Source organism: Carassius carassius, chromosome 22 (assembly GCF_963082965.1).
Source record: "Carassius carassius chromosome 22, fCarCar2.1, whole genome shotgun sequence".
Taxonomy (NCBI): Eukaryota; Metazoa; Chordata; class Actinopteri; order Cypriniformes; family Cyprinidae; genus Carassius; species Carassius carassius.
The window spans coordinates 28,998,897-29,022,672 of NC_081776.1; the positions used below are offsets into that span (position 1 = coordinate 28,998,897).

The window sequence follows — 23,776 nt, forward strand, 5'->3', positions numbered from 1 at the left end:
TTAGAGGCTCTTTTTTTTTTTTGCTTTTGTTAATTGTGTATATATATATATATAATATATATATATATATATATATATATATATATATAAATGAATACAAAAAGATTAGAGAAGCTAGTATTATTATTTCTCTCTTTTTTTTTTTAAGAAAACAAGCAGTTAGTAAATGAAAGACAACATATACACATGACGTATATCACATAACATATTGCGGCTGTGCGATTTGGGGCAAATATCTAATTGTGATTTTTTTGACAGATAGTGCAGTTGCGATTTTGATTTGATTTTGCAAAGTCAAGCTTTAGCTTAATATTGTCAGTAGTGTGCAGCACAGTATGGGTTTCGTTACCCTGCTGAAAAAAACAAAAACAAAAAAAACAATAGAAACCATCACAGAAATTCTTATGGTTTCCATTAAAGCAATTACAAAATTACTTTTTGTAGTGTGTTAAGGGCATTATTCCAATATGAATTACTGTTCTATTTATTCCCATCTGCCAGATTACATCCCATCAATAGAATCCATCAAATACCAGTAGACACCATTATAGTTTACATTAAAGCCAATATAATTCCCATTATAACCCTCAATTCCATAAAATTTTCTATTGTGTTTTAGGACAATTTATTCATTTTTAAGTATTTAGGATTTTAAGAACAAGTGGAAAATGTGCTGAATGTTTCATTTCTTCTAAGTGAAATTAGCAATGCAGTTAAACTGAATTTACATTTGTATTAAAATACAGAGACAAGCGTGAGTTGACACAGGCTGCAGCCGTGCATCAAGCCTTGTCCATATTGCCAGATGCGCTCGTAGAGTCTTGCGGTTTGGAGTATACCGAGTATAAACAAGCATTACGAAACAGGCTTCTGTAAATGGATCCTCTGTGAGACGCGGCAGAGAGGAGTGAGTATGAGAAACATTCAGATACACCGGCTGATTCAGTCTTCTGAATTGGGAGTAGCGAACATGCATTATAAACTTCTTTCAAATTAGAATCTGTTGGGGAGATAAAATGTGCAAGATAATGTATATGTACTAATAAAAACATCAAACAAAAAAATGTATCTTTAACTCTCCAGTACTGAAAGCAGAACTGATAAGGGAGCCCTTGATACTGTGACACTGCTCTTTCAAATTAACATGACCTTTTTTGCAGTGGCGGTAGTTTGTATGTCCATCTATAGTTGCCATCATCTAAGGTCTTTTGAGTACTGGTATCATCTGAAGTCCTCACAAGTCCTGCAAGTCCTGTGCTGTGCAGTTTCTAATAACCCTGGGATGGACATTTGCAGAAACAGGAAGACAAAGGGAGAAAGATTAGCATAGCTGCTGTTCATATCATTTCAGACAATGTGCACTTTTTACTATTTCATCAATGGAGTACATTGAGTACTATTTTTAATCTAGTAGGTTTAAACTGAAATAATTTTTCTAGATCACTTAATAAACATATTATTTGTTGTCTGTTTTTGGGGAACAGACACAGTCTATAGAATGGACTGCATATGCCAGAGTAACATTTAATACATTTTAATAAAATTTATCATAACTGAAACACTGAAAAAAACAGAAAAAAAAAAACATCATAACTGTAATTTACACAACCATTCAAGAGTTTGGGGTCTGTAAGATATTTTATGCCTTTATAAAAAATCTCTTATGCTCACCACAGCTCCATTTATTGAATCAAATTACAGTAAAATAGCAACACTGTGACTATTACAATTCAAAACAACTCTTTTCTATGTAAATATTATGTTAAAATGTCATTTATTCCTTTGATCAAAGCTGAATTTTCAGCATCATTACTCCAGTCTTCAGTGTCACATCTTCAGAAATTATTCTAATATGATGATTTACTGCTCAAGAAACATTTCTGATTATGATCAATGTTAAAATACAGACGTGCTGAATTTTTTCGTTACATAGACTCCAAACATTTGAATGTTAGTGTTACATGCATCAAATTGTTCAAAATCATCTGTTTCAAATAAATGCAGGTCTTTTGAACTTTGTATTCATCTGTGAATCCTGAAAAATAAAATGCATCACGGTTTCCACAAAAAAAATGAAGCAGCACAACTGTTTCAACACTGATAATAAGTTTCTTGAGCAGCAAATCAGCATTTCTGAGGGATCCATGTGACACTGAAGACTGGAGGAATGATGCTGAAAATACAGCTGCACATCACAGGAATAAATTAGTTTATAATGTATTCACATAGAAAACTGCTATTTTAAATTGTAATAATATTTCACAATATTACTCTTTTTACATATTTTAATTAAATAATTACTACAGATGTGAGCAGAAGATAATTATTACAAATTGTATCAACTTCAAGCTTTTGAACACTAGCGTACTGTATATTTGAGGTTTGACTTACTGTACTAGTCTTGTGGTAAATAGCATCTTTGAGATGTTGTCTTACAGTAGGTTCACTCCGACTCTGCTGGATGCAGCAGGCCATGAAGAAGCACTGAAGAATCTAGGAACAAAACAAGCAATTTGACACAGAGCCAACAATATTTAGTCTGCAGTTCCAGGTTTATTAGATGGAAACAAGCTAGAGCAGGTGAAATGCAAAAAATAAATAAATAAAATAACTGATTAAAATGAAATGATTCATTGTGATATATGTTGTGAAAAAAATGCATATTAACGTTAGGTTACTTAACCTTTTCAGCGCTTCCTACATATCTGTCAGCAGCTCCCTTCAGAAATATTGAAATCTTGGACACTCCCTTCTGTTGTAGAAGGATTATTTTGTCAGTCTTGAAATCGCAGAACAGTTTTATGTTTACTATAAAAGATCCAATTTTCGCGCTTCTTGATAACGTGACGTCATCGATAAGTGTAAAGTGTAAATGTTAAGGTTAAATAAATTAAGCAATTTCCAATCATCCATTGAAAGATTACCAACAAAACAGTCAAAAGCTATCCTCTACAGATGAAGATTTGATTAAAAGCCCAAACTTTCATAAATAAGAGCACAATAGAATTATCATACCTGACGATACGTCGTCTGAAAACGGTAGAAATGCTAACGGACTTTTTCGAAGACATTAAACCATTCTTATAAAGTAAATAAACAACAGAAGCGAGTCAAATACAAGTAAGAGAAGTGTCAACAACATTTATAAGTAATATTTGTGTGATTTTATGGACTTAACTCACCTGAAAACAGTGAAATCAGCGAGAAACGGGGTGTTTCCTCGTGACATTTGCAGTGTTGGGCTCCGTTTCCATGGCAACTCCATCCGGTCCGCGCGCACGCCCATGAAAGCACGTCACGAATTAAAAGTCACACGCTTACGTTACATAAATAAACATGAATAAACATATGCCCCTTATTTTTTTTTTCTGTAAGAGGGGGCGCGGCCATTTGTAAATTTAATGTGTCTGGCTTTCGGTGTCATTCCAGCTATATTAGCTGTACAAACAGCTTGTTTTGCTGTTTACTGTTGCAAACTGCTGTATCTTACCATGTTATTGTCTTAATTATGAACGTACTGGTTTGTAGTCCAAACAGTTTTACCGTTTACTGCACTTTGTTCTTCTTGTTACTTCCCTATAACCATGACCATAAGTCTCACACATTCACATACAATTGCTTGGTGGATAGAATTAGATCACTACATAATTCAAAATGTCATTCAAATGTTATATTGCTAATTTTAAATTCATTTTGTAGTTCTATAGCCGAGTGCAAAATGCCATTCCTGCACATAATAGTGGGACAAAGTGGCACTTTTATAGTTTAAGAGTTTGTATTGTTGCTTTTACAATCACTCATATATGTGTGTGTGTGTGTGTATAAGGTGCATCTTGAAGAAATGTGAATATCATGAAAAAAGTTCATTTTTTGTAACTTTTTATTAAAAAGTGAAATTTCCATATATTCTAAAGATTCATAATTTTTTTTTTTTTTTGATGATTAGATCTTAATTACAACCCGAATTCCGGAAAAGTTGGGACGTTTTTTTAAATTGTAATAAAATGAAAACTAAAGGAATTTCAAATCACATGAGCCAATATTTTATTCACAATAGAACATAGATAACGTAGCAAATGTTTAAACTGAGAAATTTTACACTTTTATCCACTTAATTAGCTCATTTAAAATTTAATGCCTGCTACAGGTCTCAAAAAAGTTGGCACGGGGGCAAAAAATGGCTAAAAAAGCAAGCAGTTTTGAAAAGATTCAGCTGGGAGAACATCTAGTGATTAATTAAGTTAATTGATATCAGGTCTGTAACATGATTAGCTATAAAAGCTTTGTCTTAGAGAAGCAGAGTCTCTCAGAAGTAAAGATGGGCAGAGGCTCTCGAATCTGTGAAAGACTGCGTAAAAAAATTGTGGAAAACTTTAAAAACAATGTTCCTCAACGTCAAATTGCAAAGGCTTTGCAAATCTCATCATCTACAGTGCATAAGATCATCAAAAGATTCAGAGAAACTGGAGAAATCTCTGTGCGTAAGGGACAAGGCCAGAGACCTTTATTGGATGCCCGTGGTCTTCGGGCTCTCAGACGACACTGCATCACTCATCGGCATGATTGTGTCAATGACATTACTAAATGGGCCCAGGAATACTTTCAGAAACCACTGTCGGTAAACACAATCCGCCGTGCCATCAGCAGATGCCAACTAAAGCTCTATCATGCAAAAAGGAAGCCATATGTGAACATGGTCCAGAAGCGCCGTCGTGTCCTGTGGGCCAAGGCTCATTTAAAATGGACTATTTCAAAGTGGAATAGTGTTTTATGGTCAGACGAGTCCAAATTTGACATTCTTGTTGGAAATCACGGACGCCGTGTCCTCCGGGCTAAAGAGGAGGGAGACCTTCCAGCATGTTATCAGCGTTCAGTTCAAAAGCCAGCATCTCTGATGGTATGGGGGATGCATAAGTGCATACGGTATGGGCAGCTTGCATGTTTTGGAAGGCTCTGTGAATGCTGAAAGGTATATAAAGGTTTTAGAGCAACATATGCTTCCCTCCAAACAACGTCTATTTCAGGGAAGGCCTTGTTTATTCCAGCAGGACAATGCAAAACCACATACTGCAGCTATAACAACAGCATGGCTTCGTCGTAGAAGAGTCCGGGTGCTAACCTGGCCTGTCTGCAGTCCAGATCTTTCACCTATAGAGAACATTTGGCGCATCATTAAACGAAAAATACGTCAAAGACGACCACGAACTCTTCAGCAGCTGGAAATCTATATAAGGCAAGAATGGGACCAAATTCCAACAGCAAAACTCCAGCAACTCATAGCCTCAATGCCCAGACGTCTTCAAACTGTTTTGAAAAGAAAAGAAGATGCTACACCATGGTAAACATGCCCCGTCCCAACTATTTTGAGACCTGTAGCAGAAATCAAAATTGAAATGAGCTCATTTTGTGCATAAAATTGTAAACTTTCTCAGTTTAAACATTTGCTATGTTATCTATGTTCTATTGTGAATAAAATATTGGCTCATGTGATTTGAAAGTCTTTTAGTTTTCATTTTATTAAAATTTAAAAAACGTCCCAACTTTTCCGGAATTCGGGTTGTAAATGAATGTAATTATTGCATTTAAAAGTATAAAAAAGGAGTTAAACAAATATTATTTAATTATTTAAAATTATTTTTAAAGAAACTTTGTCCTGTGGTGTGACAGTACAGGTGTCACAATGGAGGACTTTTTTTTTTTATCACACCAAAGGTCGTTTCAGCCTTTTCTGTCAATTAATGACCTTGCTATTCCAAGCTAACATGTCATTAGTGGCAAGCAAGACACATTTGCAAAATTTTCTAGGATTATGTAGCTTAACATGAATTTTTAATAAAAAAATATATAATTTAGGGGTGTCATATTAATGCACAACAAAGCATAAAACATTTGTAGTGGTTCCGAAAAAGTTCAAAAGGACATGGTGTCACACCAGAGGACATGGTACAAAAATGTAAAAAAATCGAATAACATTGCAGCTTCATAACAGGTCCGTGTAGAACAAATAAATGTGTGTATGTATTTATATTACGTGTCCTGAAATATTATGGGCGTCCGGTACTCAAAATAGTTTTAGAACCACTAACTGGTAAAGTAAGGTGATCTGCCAGGACGTGTCTTCAGAAAATGGCACATCTGGTCACCCGGTATAGGCCATATCTGGCCCACATACAACAAGCCAGAACTCAACCTAAAACCGGTTTGTCACACATGGCCCAGATCTGGCCCACACGCAACAAGCCAGAACTCAACCTAAAACCGGTTTGTCACACATGGGCCAGATCTGGCCCACACTCAACAAGCCAGAACTCAACCTATAACCGGTTTGTCACACATGGGCCGGATCTGGCCCACAAACAACAAGCCAGAACTCAACCTAAAACTGGTTTGTCACACATGGGCCGGATCTGGCCCACACACAACAAGCCAGAACTCAACCTAAAACCGGTTTGTCACACATGGGCCGGATCTGGCCCACATACAACATGCCGGAACTGACACTAAAACCGGTTTGATGTGTGTGGGCCAAATCTGGCCCAAATGACCTCTGCCACTGCCAGAACTCAGCCATATGTGCCATATTTGGCCCAGATAAGGCCCGGAAGTGTATGCTATCAGGGTTAGATTTACCGGCAGTCTCTAAAGAATCAAACGATCCCGTGCAGTTTAAAATCAAATCTTTGACCCAACGTTCCCACTGCGTCCACGCTGCTCACAGTCTACACAATGAAAAGAGCAGCGCGAGCACTATTTCAAACCCAAAGTGCACGTCACGCTGATTGAAACAAACTTCACCTCCCGTTCATTTCCGTGTAACGAGAGGCGTGGCAACGGGCGGATTGCCGCAACAATAAGTCATTCTACGAAAGCACTGTATAACTGATATAGGCTTATTTTTTTATTATTTTTTTTTCCTTTTTATTCAAAACAATTCCAAACATGCTTAATATATCAGGAAATATCTCGTTTCTCAAATATGTGTAGGTAAACGCATTTTGCACCTTTAAAGATTGTTATTTGATCAATATATGGAAATGTAGTGTAATCTATTAACTACACATAAAAACTTGACTTTTTACTTAAGTGCCATATCATGCCATCAAATATTTTTAATACGACTGAATTTGCATTTAATGTAAATTTTAATAACAATATTGTAAGATACTTATTTTAACACTTTCATTTTACAGAGAGTAAAGAATTTACATTTACATTATTAAAAAACATTTTCATTCAGTCTAGCCAGAGTTCAGGCACTCTCAAAAACTCCCATTAAAATCACTGAAGCACTTTACATTATGAAACGAATATCTTACTTACATTCGTACGCACATCTGCACTTTTGTTGTTTCTGATGAGAGAATTTGCTAAATAATTCAGTCAGCGAGCAAGTGAACAAAACACCGCGTTTCAGTGATGACTCTTCTGGACGTCTCTCATTGGCCATTGCATCCATAAGCGCAACAGAATAGTTTCTGATTGGTTATCATGAAGTGTTTTACGAACGCGTCTGTCTCTGGCTCAGCGCCAGCCAGCGAACGCAGATTTGAATTTAGCAGCTGATGCTGTGCACTGAACGATCTAATCACACCGCTGTGATTGTATCAAATATATAAAAAATATTATTCTGCAAATTTTTTTTTTTTTCGTTTGGAAGCTGCATTTAAAATCCACTTGGCTCAGAAATCTGAGGGGGCACGTGCCCCCTCACTTTGAATGGGCACGACGCCTCTGCATCTAACATAACTGTGTTATTAAACTCAGTTAGTGAGGGCTCAATTAAAATATTGCACATATATAGGCCATTCAGATTACTTGATAAAGTGCAATGAAATACCTTATATCTGCAGACGATGTACGTCTGTTTGTGGATGGAGACTTTGTAACGGCCAAAACTATGTATTTTGCATGCATCACATTACAGTGCGGTGTGCATGAAAATAATAACAAGGCAGCAGAGCGAACTTATCCTTTCGCTCTGCCATCTTGTTATTATTGTCTTTATTTGTAACGCCAAGAAAGAGTTAATCTCTCATGTTTGAGAAGAGTATGTGTCTGCGTGTAGCAGCCATTAAATGTGTGGGACACCAACTGATTGTTTTCTATCTCTTTCATTTCATGGATTAAACGAGTTATCCAAGTCAACTTCACTGACTAACGTTACTGGCTCTAATCCTCTTTTGCGCACGCTGTGTGTGTGTTTGTGTGTTTGTGTAAAATGCGGTGCTGAAGTGAAATAGCTGGGCAGTTTGATAGCCGCATTGTAATAGGCCGCCTAATAATACAAAAAAAATAATAGTTATTATTATTATAATCTAATACATTAATAGGAGAATGAGCCTAATATCGTCTTTACTATCAACAGAGAAATATTCTTATGTCGATATCTCTGACTATCATCGATACACGATACTATCGGCACAACCCTATTTTCAACCCATTTTTGGGTCACAACAAGACATTTCTGTCAGATTGTCAGGGAGCTCAATCTGAGAAAAAAACACGACAAATAACAAAAAAATAAAAAACTTTAAATAAAGCTTTTCATTTTTTTTGTGTGTGTGTGTGCCGTGGGTGTGTGCATGAGTGAGTGTGTATAATCATGCAGGCTGCCGTTGATGTCCGCTGAGTCACTGACTGATAAAAACTGAGCGCCTGAACTACTGGTGATCCGAAAACCGATGCAACCGGTTCTTGACTTATGAACGAATCAGTCTTTTGTTCGTTATCTGGCTCGGCTCGGTGTTGATCTTCAGTTCTCTCTTCACAGCAGTTCAGTCAGTGTATTGTTTGAGTGCATGAATTACTCCGGGATATTGGTTTGTTTGAACTCAGAGGGAGTGTCAGCCACATTAAAAAAGTTAACAGCTTAAGTCATTTTTGGATTAATGCGTATTAGAGATGCGAACCGTTTAAAACGATTCAGTTCGATTTGGTGAACTGAATGATTCGTTCGCGAACCGGATATCAAGACTGCTTTGTTTTGAACTCTCTCTCACAACAGACACGGAAGAGAAGACAATGCTGAATAAAGTCGTAGTTTTTACTATTTTTGGACCAAAATGTATTTTCGATGCTTCAAAATATTCTAACTGACCCTCTGATGTCACATGGACTACTTTGATGATGTTTTTCTTACCTTTCTGGACATGGACAGTATACCGTTCACACAGCTTTAATGGAGGGAATGAGAGCTCTCGGACTAAATCTAAAATATCTTAAACTGTGTTCCAAAGATAAACGGAGGTCTTACTGGTTTGAAACAACATGAGGGTAAGTTATTAATTACATAATTTTGCTTTCTGTGTGAACTAACCCTTTAACCCAACAATTGGGTTATAATTAAAAATAACCCAACAACGAAAAAAATGACCCAACAAATTTTAAGATAACCCAACACAGTTACCCAATATGTGTAACCCAACGGTTGGGTAAATAAAATAAAAAAAAAACAATGTTTTTTACTGTGCGTACCAATTAACTATAAAAACAGTACAAATATATTTCCAACTGTCAGAGGGCCCATGCTTGGACCATTTACTCCCCAAACAAAGGTACAATCACTTGTGTGACAAAAAGGAGTAAGCCAAAGTGTATGAAACGCTCACCCAAAATAAAACATAGCAAGATAATCATTTTCATGAGTTGTTGGATATTTGGAAGAGATGCACAAAATAACCAAATATATTTAAAAGCTCACACATCTTTACTGACTAGTTCTGAACAGTACACAAGCACATGACATTTTAATGATTATTCAGAGCATCAAGATAATAACAAGAGATGCACGTATCAGACCCAAACAAACTACAAACAACCACACTACAAACAACACAAAACTAAAATGCTATAATAAACAGAAAAGATTAATTCATTCTTTACCTGGTTCTTCAGTCTATGATTAGCTCACCTCTTTTCTGACAAGTCTTCAGATTTAAGTCATTTCTTAATCATGTGACAGACCCATACGCTGCTTTCTTATGTTACACAAAATAACCATTTTGTTCAGACTACCTTTGTACTATTTTTTATTTCTCTATTTCTGTACAGCTGGACATTTTAATAATGATCCAGTGATAATGAAGAGAATGAAAACCAACCTGTTTGTTCCTCAGTATCTTCATGTTTGACTTTGAATGTGTCTTCAATCTTCACGTCTTCTCTCTCCTCTTTTATAAACTCCATCTTTATAACAGTGTGTGCCTCAGTCTCTTCATGTTTGACTCTGAATGTGTCTTCAATCTTCACGTCTTCTCTCTCCTCTTTAATAAACTCCATCTTTATAACAGTGTGTGTCTCAGTCTCTTCATGTTTGACTCTGAATGTGTCTTCAATCTTCACGTCTTCACTCTCCTCTTTCATAAACTCCATATTTATGACAGTGTGTGTCTCAGTCTCTTCATGTTTGACTCTGAATGTGTCTTCAATCTTCACGTCTTCTCTCTCCTCTTTAATAAACTCCATCTTTATAACACTGTGTGTCTCAGTCTCTTCATGTTTGACTCTGAATGTGTCTTCAATCTTCACGTCTTCTCTCTCCTCTTTAATAAACTCCATCTTTATAACACTGTGTGTCTCAGTATCTTCATGTTTGACTCTGAATGTGTCTTCAATCTTCACGTCTTCTCTCTCCTCTTTAATAAACTCCATCTTTATAACAGTGTGTGTCTCAGTCTCTTCATGTTTGACGCTGAATGTTTCTTCAATCTTCACGTCTTTACTCTCCACTTTAATAAACTCCATCTTTATAAGTTTGTGTCTCAGTCTCTTCATGTTTGACTCTGAATGTGTCTTCAATCTTCATGTCTTCTCTCTCCTCTTTAATAAACTCAATCTTTTTAACAGTGTGTGTCTCAGTCTCTTCATGTTTGACTTTGAATGTGTCTTCAATCTTCACGTCTTCTCTCTCCTCTTTTATAAACTCCATCTTTATAACAGTGTGTGTCTCAGTATCTTCATGTTTGACTCTGAATGTGTCTTCAATCTTCACGTCTTCTCTCTCCTCTTTAATAAACTCCATCTTTATAACAGTGTGTTTCTCAGTCTCTTCATGTTTGACTCTGAATGTGTCTTCAATCTTCACGTCTTCACTCTCCTCTTTCATAAACTCCATCTTTATAACAGTGTGTGTCACAGTCTCTTCATGTTTGACTCTGAATGTGTCTTCAATCTTCACGTCTTCTCTCTCCTCTTTAATAAACTCCATCTTTATAACACTGTGTGTCTCAGTGTCTTCATGTTTGACTCTGAATGTGTCTTCAATCTTCACGTCTTCTCTCTCCTCTTTAATAAACTCCATCTTTATAACACTGTGTGTCTCAGTCTCTTCATGATTGACTATGAATGTGTCTTCAATCTTCAAGTCTTCTCTTTCCTCTTTAATAAACTCCATCTTTATAAAAGTGTGTGTCTCAGTCTCTTCATGTTTGACTCTGAATGTGTCTCCAATCTTCATGTCTTCTCTCTCCTCTTTAATAAACTCCATCTTTATAACAGTGTGTGTCTCAGTCTCTTCATGTTTGACTCTGAATGTGTCTTCAATCTTCACGTCTTCTCTCTCCTCTTTAATAAACTCCATCTTTATAACACTGTGTGTCTCAGTCTCTTCATGTTTGACTCTGAATGTGTCTTCAATCTTCACGTCTTCTCTCTCCTCTTTAATAAACTCCATCTTTATAACACTGTGTGTCTCAGTATCTTCATGTTTGACTCTGAATGTGTCTTCAATCTTCACGTCTTCTCTCTCCTCTTTAATAAACTCCATCTTTATAACAGTGTGTGTCTCAGTCTCTTCATGTTTGACTCTGAATGTTTCTTCAATCTTCACGTCTTTACTCTCCACTTTAATAAACTCCATCTTTATAAGTTTGTGTCTCAGTCTCTTCATGTTTGACTCTGAATGTGTCTTCAATCTTCATGTCTTCTCTCTCCTCTTTAATAAACTCAATCTTTTTAACAGTGTGTGTCTCAGTCTCTTCATGTTTGACTTTGAATGTGTCTTCAATCTTCACGTCTTCTCTCTCCTCTTTTATAAACTCCATCTTTATAACAGTGTGTGTCTCAGTATCTTCATGTTTGACTCTGAATGTGTCTTCAATCTTCACGTCTTCTCTCTCCTCTTTAATAAACTCCATCTTTATAACAGTGTGTTTCTCAGTCTCTTCATGTTTGACTCTGAATGTGTCTTCAATCTTAACGTCTTCACTCTCCTCTTTCATAAACTCCATCTTTATAACAGTGTGTGTCACAGTCTCTTCATGTTTGACTCTGAATGTGTCTTCAATCTTCACGTCTTCTCTCTCCTCTTTAATAAACTCCATCTTTATAACACTGTGTGTCTCAGTGTCTTCATGTTTGACTCTGAATGTGTCTTCAATCTTCACGTCTTCTCTCTCCTCTTTAATAAACTCCATCTTTATAACACTGTGTGTCTCAGTCTCTTCATGATTGACTATGAATGTGTCTTCAATCTTCAAGTCTTCTCTTTCCTCTTTAATAAACTCCATCTTTAAAAAAGTGTGTGTCTCAGTCTCTTCATGTTTGACTCTGAATGTGTCTCCAATCTTCATGTCTTCTCTCTCCTCTTTAATAAACTCCATCTTTATAACAGTGTGTGTCTCAGTCTCTTCATGTTTGACTCTGAATGTGTCTTCAATCTTCACGTCTTCTCTCTCCTCTTTTATAAACTCAATCTTTATAACAGTGTGTGCCTCAGTCTCTTCATGTTTGACTCTGAATGTGTCTTCAATCTTCACGTCTTCTCTCTCCTCTTTAATAAACTCCATCTTTATAACAGTGTGTGTCTCAGTCTCTTTATGTTTAACTCTAAATGTGTCTTCAATCTTCACGTCTTTACTCTCCTCTTTAATAAACTCCATCTTTATAACAGTGTGTGTCTAAGTATCTTCATGTTTGACTCTGAATGTGTCTTCAATCTTCACGTCTTCTCCTCTTAAAAAAACTCCATCTTTATAACAGTGTGTGTCTCAGTCTCTTAATGTTTGACTCTGAATGTGTCTTCAATGTTCACGTCTTCACTCTCCTCTTTCATAAACTCCATCTTTATAACAGTGTGCGTCTCCATATCTTCATGTTTGACTCTGAATGTGTCTTCAATCTTCACGTCTTCACTCTCCTCTTTAATAAACTCCATCTTTATAACAGTGTGCGTCTCCGTATCTTCATGTTTGACTCTGAATGTGTCTTCAATCTTCAAGTCTTCTCTCTCCTCTTTAATAAACTCCATCTTTATAACAGTGTGAGTCTCAGTCTCTTCATGTTTGACTCTGAATGTGTCTTCAATCTTCACGTCTTCTCTCTCCTCTTTAATAAACTCCATCTTTATAACAGTGTGTGTCACAGTCTCTTCATGTTTGACTCTGAATGTGTCTTCAATCTTCACGTCTTCTCTCTCCTCTTTAATAAACTCCATCTTTATAACACTGTGTGTCTCAGTGTCTTCATGTTTGACTCTGAATGTGTCTTCAATCTTCACGTCTTCTCTCTCCTCTTTAATAAACTCCATCTTTATAACACTGTGTGTCTCAGTCTCTTCATGATTGACTATGAATGTGTCTTCAATCTTCAAGTCTTCTCTTTCCTCTTTAATAAACTCCATCTTTATAAAAGTGTGCCTCTCCGTATCTTCATGTTTGACTCTGAATGTGTCTTCAATCTTCACGTCTTCACTCTCCTCTTTAATAAACTCCATCTTTATAACAGTGTGTGTCTCAGTCTCTTCATGTTTGACTCTGAATGTGTCTTCAATCTTCACCTCTTCTCCTCTTTAATAAACTCCATCTTTATAACAGTGTGTGTCTCAGTATCTTCATGTTTGACTCTGAATGTGTCTTCAATCTTCACGTCTTCTCTCTCCTCTTTAATAAACTCCATCTTTATAACAGTGTGTGTCTCAGTCTCTTCATGTTTGACTCTGAATGTTTCTTCAATCTTCAGGTCTTTACTCTCCACTTTAATAAACTCCATCTTTATAAGTTTGTGTCTCAGTCTCTTCATGTTTGACTCTTAATGTGTCTTCAATCTTCATGTCTTCTCTCTCCTCTTTAATAAACTCAATCTTTTTAACAGTGTGTGTCTCAGTCTTTTCATGTTTGACTTTGAATGTGTCTTCAATCTTCACGTCTTCTCTCTCCTCTTTTATAAACTCCATCTTTATAACAGTGTGTGCCTCAGTCTCTTCATGTTTGACTCTGAATGTGTCTTCAATCTTCACGTCTTCTCTCTCCTCTTTAATAAACTCCATCTTTATAACAGTGTGTCTCAGTCTCTTCATGTTTGACTCTGAATGTGTCTTCAATCTTCACGTCTTCACTCTCCTCTTTCATAAACTCCATATTTATAACAGTGTGTGTCTCAGTCTCTTCATGATTGACTCTGAATGTGTCTTCAATCTTCACGTCTTCTCTCTCCTCTTTAATAAACTCCATCTTTATAAAAGTGTGCGTCTCCGTATCTTCATGTTTGACTCTGAATGTGTCTTCAATCTTCACGTCTTCACTCTCCTCTTTAATAAACTCCATCTTTATAACAGTGTGTGTCTCAGTCTCTTCATGTTTGACTCTGAATGTGTCTTCAATCTTCACGTCTTCTCTTTAATAAACTCCATCTTTATAACAGTGTGTGTCTCAGTCTCTTCATGTTTGACTGTGAATGTGTATTCAATCTTCACGTCTTCTCCTCTTTAATAAACTCCATCTTTATAACAGTGTGTGTCTCAGTATCTTCATGTTTGACTCTGAATGTGTCTTCAATCTTCACGTCTTCTCTCTCCTCTTTAATAAACTCCATCTTTATAACAGTGTGTCTCAGTCTCTTCATGTTTGACTGAATGTTTCTTCAATCTTCACGTCTTCTCTCTCCTCTTTAATAAACTCCATCTTTATAACAGTTTGTGTCTCAGTATCTTCATGTTTGACTCTGAATGTGTCTTCAAACTTCACATCTTCTCTCTCCTCTTTAATGAACTCCATCTTTATAACAGTGTGTGTCTCAGTCTCTTCATGTTTGACTGAATGTGTCTTCAATCTTCACGTCTTCTCTCTCCTCTTTTATAAATTCCATCTTTATAACAGTGTGTGCCTCAGTCTCTTCATGTTTGACTCTGAATGTGTCTTCAATCTTCACGTCTTCTCTCTCCTCTTTAATAAACTCCATCTTTATAACAGTGTGTGTCTCAGTCTCTTCATGTTTGACTCTGAATGTATCTTCTTTCTCCACGTCTTCTCTCTCCTCTTTAATAAACTCCATCTTTATAACAGTGTGTGTCTCAGTCTCTTCATGTTTGACGCTGAATGTGTCTTCAATCTTCACGTCTTCTCTCTCCTCTTTAATAAACTCCATCTTTATAACAGTGTGCGTCTCCGTATCTTCATGTTTGACTCTGAATGTGTCTTAAATCTTCACGTCTTCTCTCTCCTCTTTAATAAACTCCATCTTTATAACAGTGTGTTTCAGTATCTTCATGTTTGACTCTGAATGTGTCTTCAATCTTCACGTCTTCTCCTCTTTAATAAACTCCATCTTTATTATAGTGTGTCTCAGTCTCTTCATGTTTGACTCTGAATGTGTCTTCAATCTTCACGTCTTTACTCTCCTCTTTAATAAACTCCAACTTTATAACAGTGTGTGTCTCAGTCTCTTCATGTTTGACTCTGAATGTTTCTTCAATCTTCACGTCTTTACTCTCCTCTTTAATAAACTCCATCTTTATAACAGTGTGTCTTAATATCTTCAAGTTTGACTCTGAATGTGTCTTCAATCTTCACGTCTTCTCTCTCCTCTTTAATAAACTCCATCTTTATAACAGTGTGTGTCTCAGTATCTTCATGTTTGACTCTGAATGTGTCTTCAATCTTCACGTCTTCTCCTCTTTAATAAACTCCATCTTTATTATAGTGTGTCTCAGTCTCTTCATGTTTGACTCTGAATGTGTCTTCAATCTTCACGTCTTTACTCTCCTCTTTAATAAACTCCAACTTTATAACAGTGTGTGTCTCAGTCTCTTCATGTTTGACTCTGAATGTTTCTTCAATCTTCACGTCTTTACTCTCCTCTTTAATAAACTCCATCTTTATAACAGTGTGTCTTAATATCTTCAAGTTTGACTCTGAATGTGTCTTCAATCTTCACGTCTTCTCTCTCCTCTTTAATAAACTCCATCTTTATAACAGTGTGTGTCTCAGTATCTTCATGTTTGACTCTGAATGTTTCTTTAATCTTCACGTCTTCTCCTCTTTAATAAACTCCATCTTTATAACAGTGTGTGTCTCAGTCTCTTCATGTTTGACTCTGAATGTGTCTTCAATCTTCACGTCTTTACTCTCCTCTTTAATAAACTCCATCTTTATAACAGTGTGTGTCTAAGTCTCTTCATGTTTAACTCTGAATGTGTCTTCAATCTTCACGTCTTTACTCTCCTCTTTAATAAACTCCATCTTTATAACAGTGTGTGTCTCAGTATCTTCATGTTTAACTCTGAATGTGTCTTCAATCTTCACGTCTTCTCTCTCCTCTTTAATAAACTCCATCTTTATAACAGTGTGTGTCTCAGTCTCTTCATGTTTGACTCTGAATGTGTCTTCAATCTTCACGTCTTCACTCTCCTCTTTCATAAACTCCATCTTTATAGCAGTGTGTGTCTCAGTCTCTTCATGTTTGACTCTGAATGTGTCTTCAATCTTCACGTCTTCTCTCTCCTCTTTAATAAACTCCATCTTTATAACACTGTGTGTCTCAGTCTCTTCATGTTTGACTCTGAATGTGTCTTCAATCTTCACGTCTTCTCTCTCCTCTTTAATAAACTCCATCTTTATAACACTGTGTGTCTCAGTATCTTCATGTTTGACTCTGAATGTGTCTTCAATCTTCACGTCTTCTCTCTCCTCTTTAATAAACTCCATCTTTATAACAGTGTGTGTCTCAGTCTCTTCATGTTTGACGCTGAATGTTTCTTCAATCTTCACGTCTTTACTCTCCACTTTAATAAACTCCATCTTTATAAGTTTGTGTCTCAGTCTCTTCATGTTTGACTCTGAATGTGTCTTCAATCTTCATGTCTTCTCTCTCCTCTTTAATAAACTCAATCTTTTTAACAGTGTGTGTCTCAGTCTCTTCATGTTTGACTTTGAATGTGTCTTCAATCTTCACGTCTTCTCTCTCCTCTTTTATAAACTCCATCTTTATAACAGTGTGTGTCTCAGTATCTTCATGTTTGACTCTGAATGTGTCTTCAATCTTCACGTCTTCTCTCTCCTCTTTAATAAACTCCATCTTTATAACAGTGTGTTTCTCAGTCTCTTCATGTTTGACTCTGAATGTGTCTTCAATCTTCACGTCTTCACTCTCCTCTTTCATAAACTCCATCTTTATAACAGTGTGTGTCACAGTCTCTTCATGTTTGACTCTGAATGTGTCTTCAATCTTCACGTCTTCTCTCTCCTCTTTAATAAACTCCATCTTTATAACACTGTGTGTCTCAGTGTCTTCATGTTTGACTCTGAATGTGTCTTCAATCTTCACGTCTTCTCTCTCCTCTTTAATAAACTCCATCTTTATAACACTGTGTGTCTCAGTCTCTTCATGATTGACTATGAATGTGTCTTCAATCTTCAAGTCTTCTCTTTCCTCTTTAATAAACTCCATCTTTATAAAAGTGTGTGTCTCAGTCTCTTCATGTTTGACTCTGAATGTGTCTCCAATCTTCATGTCTTCTCTCTCCTCTTTAATAAACTCCATCTTTATAACAGTGTGTGTCTCAGTCTCTTCATGTTTGACTCTGAATGTGTCTTCAATCTTCACGTCTTCTCTCTCCTCTTTAATAAACTCCATCTTTATAACACTGTGTGTCTCAGTCTCTTCATGTTTGACTCTGAATGTGTCTTCAATCTTCACGTCTTCTCTCTCCTCTTTAATAAACTCCATCTTTATAACACTGTGTGTCTCAGTATCTTCATGTTTGACTCTGAATGTGTCTTCAATCTTCACGTCTTCTCTCTCCTCTTTAATAAACTCCATCTTTATAACAGTGTGTGTCTCAGTCTCTTCATGTTTGACTCTGAATGTTTCTTCAATCTTCACGTCTTTACTCTCCACTTTAATAAACTCCATCTTTATAAGTTTGTGTCTCAGTCTCTTCATGTTTGACTCTGAATGTGTCTTCAATCTTCATGTCTTCTCTCTCCTCTTTAATAAACTCAATCTTTTTAACAGTGTGTGTCTCAGTCTCTTCATGTTTGACTTTGAATGTGTCTTCAATCTTCACGTCTTCTCTCTCCTCTTTTATAAACTCCATCTTTATAACAGTGTGTGTCTCAGTATCTTCATGTTTGACTCTGAATGTGTCTTCAATCTTCACGTCTTCTCTCTCCTCTTTAATAAACTCCATCTTTATAACAGTGTGTTTCTCAGTCTCTTCATGTTTGACTCTGAATGTGTCTTCAATCTTCACGTCTTCACTCTCCTCTTTCATAAACTCCATCTTTATAACAGTGTGTGTCACAGTCTCTTCATGTTTGACTCTGAATGTGTCTTCAATCTTCACGTCTTCTCTCTCCTCTTTAATAAACTCCATCTTTATAACACTGTGTGTCTCAGTGTCTTCATGTTTGACTCTGAATGTGTCTTCAATCTTCACGTCTTCTCTCTCCTCTTTAATAAACTCCATCTTTATAACACTGTGTGTCTCAGTCTCTTCATGATTGACTATGAATGTGTCTTCAATCTTCAAGTCTTCTCTTTCCTCTTTAATAAACTCCATCTTTAAAAAAGTGTGTGTCTCAGTCTCTTCATGTTTGACTCTGAATGTGTCTCCAATCTTCATGTCTTCTCTCTCCTCTTTAATAAACTCCATCTTTATAACAGTGTGTGTCTCAGTCTCTTCATGTTTGACTCTGAATGTGTCTTCAATCTTCACGTCTTCTCTCTCCTCTTTTATAAACTCAATCTTTATAACAGTGTGTGCCTCAGTCTCTTCATGTTTGACTCTGAATGTGTCTTCAATCTTCACGTCTTCTCTCTCCTCTTTAATAAACTCCATCTTTATAACAGTGTGTGTCTCAGTCTCTTTATGTTTAACTCTAAATGTGTCTTCAATCTTCACGTCTTTACTCTCCTCTTTAATAAACTCCATCTTTATAACAGTGTGTGTCTAAGTCTCTTCATGTTTGACTCTGAATGTGTCTTCAATCTTCACGTCTTCTCCTCTTGAAAAAACTCCATCTTTATAACAGTGTGTGTCTCAGTCTCTTAATGTTTGACTCTGAATGTGTCTTCAATGTTCACGTCTTCACTCTCCTCTTTCATAAACTCCATCTTTATAACAGTGTGCGTCTCCATATCTTCATGTTTGACTCTGAATGTGTCTTCAATCTTCACGTCTTCACTCTCCTCTTTAATACCTCCATCTTTATAACAGTGTGCGTCTCCGTATCTTCATGTTTGACTCTGAATGTGTCTTCAATCTTCAAGTCTTCTCTCTCCTCTTTAATAAACTCCATCTTTATAACAGTGTGTGTCACAGTCTCTTCATGTTTGACTCTGAATGTGTCTTCAATCTTCACGTCTTCTCTCTCCTCTTTAATAAACTCCATCTTTATAACACTGTGTGTCTCAGTGTCTTCATGTTTGACTCTGAATGTGTCTTCAATCTTCACGTCTTCTCTCTCCTCTTTAATAAACTCCATCTTTATAACACTGTGTGTCTCAGTCTCTTCATGATTGACTATGAATGTGTCTTCAATCTTCAAGTCTTCTCTTTCCTCTTTAATAAACTCCATCTTTATAAAAGTGTGCCTCTCCGTATCTTCATGTTTGACTCTGAATGTGTCTTCAATCTTCACGTCTTCACTCTCCTCTTTAATAAACTCCATCTTTATAACAGTGTGTGTCTCAGTCTCTTCATGTTTGACTCTGAATGTGTCTTCAATCTTCACCTCTTCTCCTCTTTAATAAACTCCATCTTTATAACAGTGTGTGTCTCAGTATCTTCATGTTTGACTCTGAATGTGTCTTCAATCTTCACGTCTTCTCTCTCCTCTTTAATAAACTCCATCTTTATAACAATGTGTGTCTCAGTCTCTTAATGTTTGACTCTGAATGTGTCTTCAATGTTCACGTCTTCACTCTCCTCTTTCATAAACTCCATCTTTATAACAGTGTGCGTTTCCGTATCTTCATGTTTGACTCTGAATGTGTCTTCCATCTTCACGTCTTCTCTCTCCTCTTTAATAAACTCCATCTTTATAACAGTGTGTGTCTCAGTATCTTCATGTTTGACTCTGAATGTGTCTTCAATCTTCACGTCTTCTCTCTCCTCTTTAATAAACTCCATCTTTATAACAGTGTGTGTCTCAGTCTCTTCATGTTTGACTCTGAATGTTTCTTCAATCTTCAGGTCTTTACTCTCCACTTTAATAAACTCCATCTTTATAAGTTTGTGTCTCAGTCTCTTCATGTTTGACTCTTAATGTGTCTTCAATCTTCATGTCTTCTCTCTCCTCTTTAATAAACTCAATCTTTTTAACAGTGTGTGTCTCAGTCTTTTCATGTTTGACTTTGAATGTGTCTTCAATCTTCACGTCTTCTCTCTCCTCTTTTATAAACTCCATCTTTATAACAGTGTGTGCCTCAGTCTCTTCATGTTTGACTCTGAATGTGTCTTCAATCTTCACGTCTTCTCTCTCCTCTTTAATAAACTCCATCTTTATAACAGTGTGTCTCAGTCTCTTCATGTTTGACTCTGAATGTGTCTTCAATCTTCACGTCTTCACTCTCCTCTTTCATAAACTCCATATTTATAACAGTGTGTGTCTCAGTCTCTTCATGATTGACTCTGAATGTGTCTTCAATCTTCACGTCTTCTCTCTCCTCTTTAATAAACTCCATCTCTATAACAGTGTGTGTCTCAGTATCTTCATGTTTGACTGAATGTTTCTTCGATCTTCATTTCTTCACTCTCCTCTTTAATAAACTCCATCTCAATAACAGTGTGTGTCTCAGTCTCTTCATGTTTGACTCTGAATGTGTCTTCAATCTTCATGTCTTCTCTCTCCTCTTTAATAAACTCCATCTTTATAACAGTGTGTGTCTCAGTCTCTTCATGTTTGACTCTGAATGTATCGTCAATCTTCATGTTTTCACTCTCCTCTTTAATAAACACCATCTTTATAACAGTGTGTGTCTCAGTCTCTTCATGTTTGACTCTGAATGTGTCTTCAATCTTCACGTCTTCTCTCTCCTCTTTAATAAACTCCATCTTTATAACTGTGTGTCTCAGTCTCTTCATGTTTGACTCTGAATGTGTCTTCAATCTTCACGTCTTCTCTCTCCTCTTTAATAAACTCCATCTTTATAACACTGTGTGTCTCAGTCTCTTCATGTTTGACTCTGAATGTATCGTCAATCTTCATGTCTTCACTCTCCTCTTTAATAAACACCATCTTTACAACAGTGTGTGTCTCAGTCTCTTCATGTTTGACTCTGAATGTGTCTTCAATCTTCACGTCTTCTCTCTCCTCTTTAATAAACTCCATCTTTATAACTGTGTGTCTCAGTCTCTTCATGTTTGACTCTGAATGTGTCTTCAATCTTCACGTCTTCTCTCTCCTCTTTCATAAACTCCATCTTTATAACAGTGTGTGTCTCAGTATCTTCATGTTTGACTCTGAATGTGTCTTCAATCTTCACGTCTTCTCTCTCCTCTTTCATAAACTCCATCTTTATAACAGTGTGTGTCACAGTCTCTTCATGTTTGACTCTGAATGTGTCTTCAATCTTCACGTCTTCTCTCTCCTCTTTAATAAACTCCATCTTTATAACAGTGTGTGTCTCAGTATCTTCATGTTTGACTCTGAACGTGTCTTCAATCTTCACTCTTCTCTTTAATAAACTCCATCTTTATAATATTGTGTGTCTCAGTATCTTCAGCAGTAGTTGTTCTGTTTGTTTGAACACTGTCCTGTTTAAGATGAGAACAATGAACAGAAAGAAGAATAAACTTGATCTAAATATCTGTGTGTCTCAATCTGCTCCCTAGTTCAGTAGTCAGCGCACTAGTAAGGGAGTCAGAGTTACTGGACTTAAATCACCCGATGAGAAAAAAAAAACTAGCAAATAAAGGGACACAAATTAAAATATTTGTAGTAAACCTTACTATTGAACTTTAGTTCCTAGTTCCTGAAATAGGCTTTCTGACAATATTCATATTTATAATAAGATTATATTTGGTGTTTACTGATTTGTAAATTATATTTAACAGATTACAATGTAAATGAAAAAAAAAATTAGTTGGTTTATTAAAATTTTCATTGTTTATTTTTGTTGTTTTGAGCGTGCACTGATTCGAATCACTGAATCATTTTACGAATCATTTGATTCAAATGATTCGGATCTTCAAAAAGCTCAGTTTCTCCATCACTACTCGATGATGAACTGATTCAGATTCAGGGAAAGATGAGACTCAACGTTTCTGTTACTCTATCGCTTTACAAGCACAAAATACCCTATATAAATTACACTTAATAGAGCATGCATTACAGTAATACAGTCGGTCACAATTCATTTCTACGTTTTATATACAATTCTCTGATTTAAACACTTAATAATAAAAATCACACACCTTTCTTCAGCCGGATAACAGACGCGGGAGCGCGCGCGGAATTATGACGTCACATCACTAGAGCAAAATAAAAATCCTGTTCGTGAAATGAACTGAATGAACTGCAGAACTGCCAAAAGATCAAAACTGATCTTGATCTCCAAATTACAGGACTGGAAAGAACTTATGAATATTTTAAACTTTTGTAGAACAAAATTTTATTTGTGGCTGCAGAGAGCTTTAACTATTTAATTTGGTAACTGAAACTGAATCTTTATGCCAGTGTATTAATCTTATTCCCTTTCAGTTTCCCAAATATAAAGTCAATAAATCAAAGTTCAGCTTTATTTGGTTAAAGTGGATGTCATTAAGTACTGTGAATGTAAAGGATTACATTGATGTAAATGGTTAAAATCTAAATGGTCAAATCGTCTAAATGGTCAAATCTTTTATTAAAATGATTGAAATAATTTCTTCTAAACATGAATGAAATGTGATTTATATTTCCCCAGAATAACTTTATAATTTTAGAACAAATTCTACACTGCCAATTTTGATAATGAAAACAAGTTACCTGTTAAAATCTCAAATTTCAATTATTGGATATTGACTTATATGGAGCTATTATTATGACCAAATGATTTGAATTTGAATTGTGTAAATTTGAATTATATAGTTCTGAATTAGATTTTTTTTAAACGAATATTGAACATTTGAAATATTGTATTTTCAAACAGCTAGTTTTTTTGTTCTGAATTCTTAAACTGCAAATATTCACTTTCAGATTCAAGTTTTCAAGATGAAGAAATTCGGAACTTCAAATTCAGTTTTCTAAAATTCAATGTCAAAAATTCAAACTCAAAAATTCAGATCTTACAGAAAGTAGGTCACAGGTCATCCACAGGGAAGAGTAGATGATCTCAGAAAAGTCGAACAGAGCATTTTGGCCAATTGGGGACTGCAGAAGTTTTCCAGAGCGAACGTGGTGGTTCAAGAGGTTGCCACTCTCTGACTCTGATCATGAATCGCCCGGAAGTAAGTGATTCTTAAACATGAATGATTTTGTGTTTATATGTTAGGTTAGCGTTCTCAGCACGTGAGACATTTGTGCTGATTGATTAGAATCACCGTGTCTACTAGGCCTAAGTTACACAGACAGGACGC

General features: G+C 36.0%; 1 long non-coding RNA gene across 3 annotated transcripts; it reads right to left on the reverse strand.

Moving 5' to 3' along the window:
- Positions 1 to 890: 890 nt before the first annotated feature.
- LOC132099208 (uncharacterized) lies at positions 891 to 3,474 on the reverse strand. Of its 3 annotated transcripts, none has more exons than XR_009423064.1 (6): positions 3,183 to 3,474; positions 3,016 to 3,080; positions 2,679 to 2,752; positions 2,392 to 2,484; positions 1,150 to 1,277; positions 891 to 1,000 (listed from the first exon to the last, which is right to left on the reverse strand). It is a non-coding gene; the product is annotated as an uncharacterized LOC132099208 (long non-coding RNA). The 3 variants fall into 3 exon arrangements; XR_009423063.1 differs by having other exon boundaries at positions 3,191 to 3,472; XR_009423065.1 differs by having other exon boundaries at positions 2,392 to 2,457; positions 2,669 to 2,752; positions 3,191 to 3,472.
- Between the last annotated feature and the right edge of the window lie 20,302 nt (positions 3,475 to 23,776).